This window comes from Medicago truncatula, chromosome 2, assembly GCF_003473485.1.
Source record: "Medicago truncatula cultivar Jemalong A17 chromosome 2, MtrunA17r5.0-ANR, whole genome shotgun sequence".
In the NCBI taxonomy this organism is placed as follows: Eukaryota; Viridiplantae; Streptophyta; class Magnoliopsida; order Fabales; family Fabaceae; genus Medicago; species Medicago truncatula.
The window spans coordinates 31272955-31283210 of NC_053043.1; the positions used below are offsets into that span (position 1 = coordinate 31272955).

Consider the following 10256-nt stretch of genomic DNA (forward strand, 5'->3'; position numbering starts at 1 on the left):
CTGCAATTTCATGCAATCAAATCACCGTACCATATTTTTTCTTTTATGAAGAGGAAGTTATTTTCAATCTGAATGTGTTAATCTAGAATTACGAATGTTATAGAAATTGATGGTGGACGGAGGGTGATGGAACATGATGGCTATATGTTGTTTAAATGAGGGTATTTATTCAGTCTTAATCAGCCATTTTGATTTAAAATATTGATATCTTTGTGTGTGTGTGTTAAACACTTGAAAAATTGTGGTTAATTAAATTCAGTTTATGGTTTATGAGTTGCAGCACCATGTTCTATTCATTAACAATTTATTAAGCATAATTAACGACATATTTGAATTGTGATAACCATCAATTTTGTTGTTGCAATTTGATGTCAAATTTGTGTCAAAATATCAAAAAATCTTAATCTGAATCTAAAACAACATCGAGTTGTTGATGAAATTAATCTAGTATGGTTGTTATTTGTCATAATTTGGTGCCAGAGGATCGCATGCTAACACATGCAGATTTCACACAAATCTCTCACCAACTCTAAGCCTAGTTGGTTTGATTATGTCCTTGAATCCAACTTCAAATCCAATTGCACTTTTTCCTTTCAAAAAACACACTTAAGTATTCAGAAACTTCATGCAAACAATCAACACCATATTTCATCCTATGAACTAAAAACTCAATCAATATTCTTCTCAATATCTTACAAATCATAATTAAGTTGTGACCGCACAAACAATCCACTCTCACTTTCACTACAAAACAAAAATAAAATGAATTTGACAAAACTAAAATGAAACTAATGTATATCTCACAATTTAACTCATGTTTGGTTTTCCTTTTGTTGAATTGTTAAATGAAGTCTCAACTAACTGCTTTTGAGTGGCATCATCAGTTGTAATTAGAGTATCAAGTGACTTATTGAACCATCTACTTTAGAATAAATTTGGCATAATCATGGCGTCATTGTGATTTTATCAAACAAAATAACTTTTGTAGTTTTGCAAAACACACGTCTCCCATCTCATTTGGCAACCTTTCATTTATTCAACTTTTTATTTTAAATAGTTTCTCTTTATTTTATATTCTCTTTATTGTACCAATAATCGTTTCAGTCTACACTTCAAGTCCATGTACAAATATCTATCATGAATATATAAGCCATTTTTACCAATAACAAATCAATGATTAAATTTCTTGCCTACAAAAAAATAAAAGATAAAATTTTTGCTGAAAATATGATAAAATGTTGATCAAACCAAGCATTTTTTTTATCCGTTTATCGATGCAATCATTTCTTTTTGCAAAATAGTATGGGCAATATTACATTGTATGGAATTTTACATCAAATTACCCCATCAATACACACTCATAGTAAATTTTTCTAAGCACCAGCATCCTTCGACTTGTTCACCTCTGCCTGAAGAGAGGAATTTCCATCACATGCCTATCAGATGTTGATCACTTGCTAAGGCAAATAAGGTTCATTAACATCCCCTGCAACACAAATTGTATCAATATCAGTTCCAATAACGACGAATAAGACAATAAAATCATACATGCCACTTTAATCCATCAGGGATAAGCATTCAAAATGTGTGCACCTCATGTTGTTTCCCAGCATAATCTCTCAAGAGAGACCTAACAAGCCTGTTGCGCAGCAATAGCTTATCCACAGGACAGGTATGAAATATGAATGATGAAGGGTGATGGACAACCATAGTATATGCAAATGATCCTCAAATCGTTGCCCTATCAAGGGCATCAGAAACCCATGACTTGGCATAAGCCTCTAAAATCCTGCAGTGGAACTCAACATAATCAATATTGTTTACGTTATATCCAATGCATGCATTGCCCACTACAAATATGTGAGGGAAAAGAAATTTGTCCACCTAACATTATCTATAAAATAAGTGTTTGAAAAAATCATTAAGAGATAGTTTCAGCATCAACATCTTCATTATTCTCCTGATGCTTGTATACTCTTCAAGTTCATTTGAAAAAACTTCCCCAACAGCTAAATCTAACACACAGATACTAAAGGTGCATAAAAGATTAACGAAATTTTATTTTTTAGCACTTTAAAGAATCCGTCAATAATTTTTACCAATTTTTTCCTTTGACACTAGACAAGAAGCTTCTCCTGTACTTTAAACACTCATATATTCAAAGTATAAAGTATAACTGTAACAACATACAAGTGACATTTATATCTTCAACTTTAAAGAAAGAAGGTATCAAATGAATAAAAAATATTCTACTTTAAAGAAAAGGCTAAAATATGGTTTTGGTCCCTGCAAATATGTCTCGTTTTGGTTTTAGTCCCTGTAAAAAAAAATTGTTGTTTTTGGTCCCTGCAAAATATTTTGTTTTTGGAAATAGTCCCTGCAGGGACTATTTCCAAAAACAAAATATTTTGCAGGGACCTTTTTCAAAATCAAAAGATTTTGCAGGGACTATTTCTCTAATAAATGGTTCAGTCATCATGTGACACGTGTGCAAATTGTCACAAAAGTGGAGCCAGGGACCAAAACCAAAATGAGACATATTTGCAGGGACCAAAAACAACAAATTTTTTTTGCAGGGACTAAAACCAAAACGAGGCATATTTGCAGGGACCAAAACCATATTTTAGCCTAAAGAAAAAAGGTTTCAAATGCATAAGAAATATTCTATGTAGATTAATTATGTTTTACCTTTGCAGGTTCAAGGTATCTTCAGCGCCCGAAAAGGCATTTCTCTAAAGGTGGCAAAAGTTCAAGTACACGGGCATTAGACAGTGTATTCCAGGTGGCAAGTGGAATAGAAGTTTCAACATAGCGGTGTAAATATAGTGAAATTTTCTGGGCAAAAATCAAATCACCATAAGATATGGCAGAAAACTGCTCTACAGGATCTTCAATAAATATCGAGTAACTCGTGAATCTCGGATTTGAATCTCAGGAACTCAAAATGCTTTTTATTGTCCCCAAAATAACTTGTTTATTTTGGTTAAACCTTGCCTTATCAAGAAGCTCACCATAAAGATCCTGTAAATCTTCATAAGTATCCCACCCTGATTTTGTTCAAGTATTTCCATTCCAACAAGGAAATTGACAGATAATGAATATAACTTTCATGTCAATGATACATGCTGAATAAGAGAAGGAATATTGTCAGTTCCTTGAAAATTGGATATTGTTTCAATGCCTAAAACAAAGAAAGTCCATATTTAGCAACTTCAAACAAATTAGTGGGATCATCTACACTACCAATTTTTAGAGGACCAGCTTGCTTGGTATGGGGAAATGTTGAAACTGAACCAAGGAAAAAGTGGACTGGAAGTGGTAGTTTTTATCGAGCCCATTTTATCATTGAAGACTTCTCATCAAAGACATGTCTGAGTCCTCATATATCGTATCCAGATGTGCATCAGCTTTTAGAGTGGCCTTAATGCTAAAAGAACTAATGTCATCCACGGCTTTAGATTTTACCTTTACGGACAACCATCTACTCCTGAAATGATATGATAGAATCCTACTAAGTGCGTGTTGTCTTCTTCATATTGCTGCCACCTAAAGGCTTTTTTACCCCTCTTGTTACGGGGAAATTTTTGTATACAAAGTTCAAGGTACTTCAAAATAGAGACATGGAACAGTAGATCCAATGTTTGCTCTATAGCAACCATATCCCCAGGTCCTGTCCAAGGCAGTGTTAATCCGCTGCATGGTGAAGGTTGTTTCTTCCGTGGCATTTTCAAAAATTTCCAGTAAATACGTGAGAATCATGCATCCGTTTGAACCGATAAAACTGTTTTTTATCAAAATCCTCCGCGACATCAAGCATAGACCTTATTTCAACCAAACACCTACTAACTATTCCTTCTTTTGATTATTCACCTGGGAGAGGACAACAAATTCAAGTCTTGGCAGAACGTATCAGATTATCAATTTCAGTAATAATATTGATCATTCCATTTAAACAACAGGTGGAAGCCAAAGACATTTCAGTATCAAAATCCTTCTGTCTTAAATGAATTAGTTCCATCATAAAAGATTCATCGGCACATTTTGTCCCTGAAAAGTCCAAATGCCAATATTTCGATCAACTCAAGTCCGATCTTTGGAACAAATTCTGGAATCCATGGCACATGTCCATTGGCTTCCTGTAATGTCACCCTTTCAAGAACTCTGAAAGCATGTGAGTCGCAGCAGCATACACCAACAAAATATATAGTTGCAATAACATTTTCCCCTACAATTTTAGATACATGTGGATCACTTCTTGTTGCAATTTACTTTCTTAAGTCAACCATCACACCAACATAATTCCAAGACTAAACCTTTGCAATAAATTTGGAAGTCATTCCAGAACAAGATATGCCTCCCTAGAGATGCAAGTAGATTCATACAAGACATCGTTATTGATAAGTTTTTCAAATGAAGGAAGATCCAACCAAAAAGAGAAGGCATGGAATATCTCGGAGAAGTAAGACAAAATATCCATATCGAATGCAAACCCTCCAGAATCGCAATTGTTCAATAGTCAGAGCAGACCCGAGTTTACTTTTTTTCCTTCCCTAACTTCAGCCAGTTGTCAATGGAAAAAGGAAGTTGATATAAATTTCAAGTCATGGCATTAAAGTACCCATTCTTTATAAACTCCAAACAAGTTTTCCGCTCCAACCAAGCCAAGACCTTAACCAAAATCATATCAAACATTTGTATGATTCTCTAACTGTAAATGCAAAAATATTTTAACAGAAAAAGGAATAAAATGAAATTAAAGATACAACTCACCTTCAAGAGTTTTACAGATTTTATTCTGGAAGATTGAATTTCAAAATTGCCAACAGTAAATCTTTGTACAATTGTCAGAATAAGCATTTGGCATTTCAGCGCTGCATTAGCACATCCTTGCTATGACAATCAGTTTAGAAACAATACTCTTCCAAAGCTGCTGTGGGATCCGTCTGCAATCATTAGAAAATATTGAGTTTGACTACACATTGACTACAGATAAGATCAAGATCAAAGTGTTTCTTATATAAATTAAGATTGCATGTCAACTAACAGATATAGTCAAAGTTTTTCTCGTAAAATTTGGGCAATCCCCCCCCCCCCCCCCCCCCCCCGAGATGCCTTTTGGGGTTGACTCAAACCTAGCCCAATGTAGGTAGTCAATCCTAGATAGCGGGATGTCCGCTATTTGATCATGTTTTGGACAAATTACATGAATAATGATATAAACATATATTTAATGTAAAATTAAACAATAACTCAAAATTCTCTGAATAAAAATGAAGTTCATAAAATTACATGAATAAAAAAAATTAATAACAGAGAGAACATATAATATGAACTTAAGGGCAATACCATACAATTCTGAACAATGCATATAGGAATGAAGTTCATTTTCAAAAGCAATACGATGAGATATGAATAGTTTGTGATAGTAACCATACAAAAATACAATGCATAAGAACATTACATATAGAAAAATCATAAAGTGAGGAAGAAGAAAAGCATGATGGAGGAAAACATATAAGAACAAAGAGAACATATTAGAACATATATAAATAATGCTACAAGAATGTAAAACTACAGAGATAACTCATATTGGGGAAAAGAAAGGAGCAGAACAGAGTAATTGAAAGAACATGAATGCATGATGGATGTACGGTACGGCGATGGGTGTAAAACTTGAACGGAGCTATGAAAAGGGTTAGGGCTCACAAACTTGAACGACACAAATGAATTAATTTGGAATGGATCAGAACAAATGAGCAGTGAGAAGAGAGAAAAAAAACCCAAATTGCCCTTGAAACACTTTAATTTTTAGGGTCAGTTTAATATTTAGGGTCAATTTCAGTTTTCCACATTAAAACAATATAGTGGTGCTAAAGCTGCTCCTGCTCTGCGACCCCGCTCCGCCAAGATCTCACTTGGAGTGGCCACTATCGTTAACTGCTCCGCTATTATCCTCATTGTAGCGGCGACCCTCTACTCCACTCCGCCGCTACAGCGGCGCTATTCACTACGTAGGCGCAAATTATAAGTGTCTCTCTACACAAAATACCTAAAAGACAAAACAGGGAGCAGCCTATATTATTATTATTATTTATAAACATATGCAGCCAGAATACCGATTGTGATGCAGTTGTGGAAGCAAGGATCATATATAGCATTACTTCGATATTAGAACTGACAACCTAGACAAAAAGAAAGTGCAAAAAATGAAGGTATACCATACATTGTTGAGTATCAACAACATCCCCAGCTAATGAATGTCGTAACTCCCTAATGGCCTCAAGCATTCCATGAGCTACTGTTTTTGGTGGTTGAAGTTTTTCCACTGACATTTTTATAATCCTTGTCTTCTATCTGCAGACGTTTAACTTTGAGTATCTGAACATGCAAATTCACAGATTTGGCTGCAGTAACCCTTTGTGATTTAAAACTAATTTTGGGTTTATTATAACTTCTCCTTCCCCCTTTGCTGCAGTACTTTGAGTAATGCAGGACATATGGTATCTTCTTATTTTTGCTTAGTACAACTCTGCGTAAACTTGTTTTGCATAGGTGAACGAATCATAAACTCTAAATGTGTGTTCAAACTCAAATGACCATTCATCCAACTAACAGTATTCATAGATCAAACCATTACCACATTGAATCCATGAAAGCCTTCATGTTCTTCACATCTTGACCGGTTTGAGGGAACTTCTGTGGTTGGAACAGCTTCCAAAGTCCAAGCTGGATGCTTACTTTTAACTTCGACCTTACCTGAAAATCTCCCATATATTTTTTGGTTTTCAGGATAAGGCTTGACATAAAGATTATAAAATCTAAGCCTAGTTGGTTTGATAATGTCTTTCAATCCCACTTCAAACCCAATTGCACCTTTTCCTTTCAAATACTCAATCACATTGTATCTAGGAACAATCTGTTTTTCAAAATTCACACCCAAGTATTCAGGAACTTCATGCAAACAATCAACACCATATTTCATCCTTTGGATTAAAAACTCAATCTTTTTCTCAGTATCCTCCAAATCATACAATTGCCGAACTCATTATTGTAACATCTTGAATCCTTAATAACATCCACAATTACTTTGCTATCTGATTCAAAGCAGACATGAGTGAAGCCCAAATTTTCAGCAATCTGGAGAGAAAGAAGGATAGCATAGGCCTCATTTTCTACGACCGAGTATTGAACATTTGTCCAAGATGAATGAACTATGATAAATTCTCCATGAAATCCTCGAAAGCAAATTCCAAATCCCATCTTGTGCTCATTCACAAAATTAGCAGTCTATATGTTACAATTAAAGTACCCTTCATTTAGTTTTGTCCAAAACATATTCGCATTGGCCATGATCATACTAAAAAACTTAAAAAAGAGAGTTGTGAAATCATGCATGTGCGGGAGATCCGCTAACTTGAGTTCCTGTCAGCACTGTGTTGCTTGTTCACAGCTCAATAAAATGTGCAAAGCATCTTCGGCTGAATAAAATGTGCACATAGCAGAGGTTAAAGAATAGCTTGAACTACAAATATGCATAAAACATTGAACAACTCTTTTAATTGGACCAACATTCTAATACCTCAAACATTAGATGCCTCTATTTCAACTCCTTCTTGTTTTTCTGTTCTCTCCTTCAACTGACCGTTCATGGAAATCACTAGTTTCTCAGTTCTTGGCTCCAGAACTATCCCTTTAGATGTCATCTCCTGGAAGTAACGCATAGCATCCTTTGTCCTCCCATTTTCATAGTGTCCATGAATCATAATGGTATACGAACGTCTGTCAGGTCCCAATCCATTCCTCTCCATTTCATCCCATGTTTTTCTCAATCCATCAAGATCATCCCATTTCATATACAATCTCAAGATCAAATTGCAGATATCATCGCTCATTGCACATCCATTTCTCTCCATCCTCTCCAAAACTGCGGGAACTTCTTCCGGTGCCTTCAACGACTGTAGCAAGTAACTATAAGTAACACCATTAGGCAAACAATCCCCGCTCCTCCTCTCCATATCCTCTACCAATTCATAAACCTTCTCCATTCGCCTTATCTTAAAAAGATGCTTAATCAACGAGTTATAAGTAGCTACATTCGGTAAACAATCCCGTTCCTTCATATCATGAAAAACCTGCAATGCCTCAGGAATCCTCTTCTTGAAACAAAGACCATCAATCAAACAATTGAATATCACAACATCAGGTTTACAACTCTCCTCTTCCACATCCCATTGAACAACTTCAAAGCAGTTCCCAATTTCCCTTTCTTAGTCATCGCCTTAATAAAAGTTGCATATGTGAAAATATCAGGCTTACATTTATACGCAATTATATCTTTCCACAACCTCTTCGCTTCATGTGTATTCCCTAAAACACACCAACCATTAAGAATCACGTTCCACGTCTTTATATCACGACAAAACCTAAACTTATTCAAATTCCTATGAAACAAAGTTTCAGCTTCTTCGATATGCTTGTATCTACACATCCACATCAAAAGAGTCCGAAAAGCTTTCGAATCAAGCTCATTATCCAATCCAAACTCTTCCCTTCTGTAGAAAATGTTAATAGCTTCCTCTAGTTTATGTGCAGCCACAAACCTACGAATTAAAATGCAAAATGTTTCTTCATTAATAAATTCTTTTCTTTGCGACATTTCATCAAGCACTTGGTGTAACTCTTCGAAACACTTCATTTTACCGAGAATGTTGATAATCTCGTTGTACACTTCGCAACTGGGTGTGTAGTTGTTGGTTTTGGAGACCCATTTGAAGAATATAAACGCTGGTTTCCAATCGGAACGATGCCGTTGCAAAACTTGGAGGACAAGGTTGTTGTTGGGGTGAATTCCAATGAGGTTAAGAGCTTGTTCGATTTGTTCTGTGGGTTTGTCTCTGCGGAATTTGAGAAGGTTTTGGATGAACGAAGCTAGTGGTGGTGAATCATGGTGTGAGTGAAGGAATCGTGATGATGAGTTTCGAGGATTTTGAGGAAACGAAGAGGGGAATGTGGGTTCCGAGGTGTTTGGAGATTGTTGTACAAGGTTGTGAGAATTCGTTTGTTGTTTTTGCATGAAAGTGTTCTTATTGCTCGCATGTTGCTGTAAATTTGATTTTGTTTGCATGGGTAGAATGATTTATAGATTCATGATATGAAGACGAAGTGAACCAAGCAATTAATATTTGATAATTCAGGTTCTTATGACATAATTGTTGAGGATGAGAATGGTTTTGTGATAACAAACTAAACTTTGGAGGATGAGAATTGTTTTTGAAGCAAAGTGTATATTAATTATGCCAAGAATTTGCTGCACACAATATCTTTGGTAAATACCAACTGAATTACATTCACATTAAACGAACTTAGAAACGGAAACGAGCGAGGAACACATAACGACGAACGACGGTGACGATATGGCGGATCTGGTGGCTGGTGAATGGGACACCGGCGGTGGTGCACGCGGTAGCGCGAGGACAGCGTCGAAAGAGTATTTAGTTGCGGTGGCTTAAATGTTTCCGAAAGAAGTGATTTTTTGCCCTTGAATTTGTTTTACTCTGCTGTTAGTTTTGGTTTAGAATGGGTTGGAAACAATTAATGTTTTGTTATGAATTAAGTTCATGATGATGTGTTGTGTTGTGTTTGTTTGATAGAAAATTTGGTGTGGAAAAGATGAAGTTTCTTAGCTCCACTCTCTTTCTCGGTGAATTTCTTGTTGTTACAATTGTTTCTCTGTGTGGATTTACCAGAAGTGAATTTCTGGGTTTTACAGGAAGATAAGTTTGTGGATGAATTTGTGGATTTTTCCTAAAAAATTGAATTCTGAATTTGGGTAGATGAAATTTTGTGTTTGAATATAAAATTAAGATTTGATGTGGTTCTTATATGAGATTAAGATTAGGGGACTTCTACGGTACACCTCATAAACCGAGGTGTACCGATACTTCTACTTCAAAAATTTATAATTTAACGATTATTTTATAAAATAAAGAGTTATTTATCAATATTTATATTTTAGAAAACATCATTTTATAAGAAAAAACATAATTTCATTATTTATAAGAATTATATTAAATTTTTAACATTTTTTTATAAAAAATAATCAATATTCTTTGTCATATGTAACAAAAATTAAAAAATATAAATTTTATTTCATCGACGTTTTTGGTAAATACGATTTAATTATTATAATTGTCAATGATAGAAAATAGTTCTTTTTCTTCAAAAAAACAACTCGTTTAATTCAAAAAATCATATTT

General features: G+C 34.8%; 1 pseudogene; it reads right to left on the reverse strand.

Moving 5' to 3' along the window:
• Nucleotides 1-4608: 4608 nt before the first annotated feature.
• On the reverse strand, nucleotides 4609-9124 carry LOC120578371 (putative pentatricopeptide repeat-containing protein At3g15200; annotated as a pseudogene).
• Between the last annotated feature and the right edge of the window lie 1132 nt (nucleotides 9125-10256).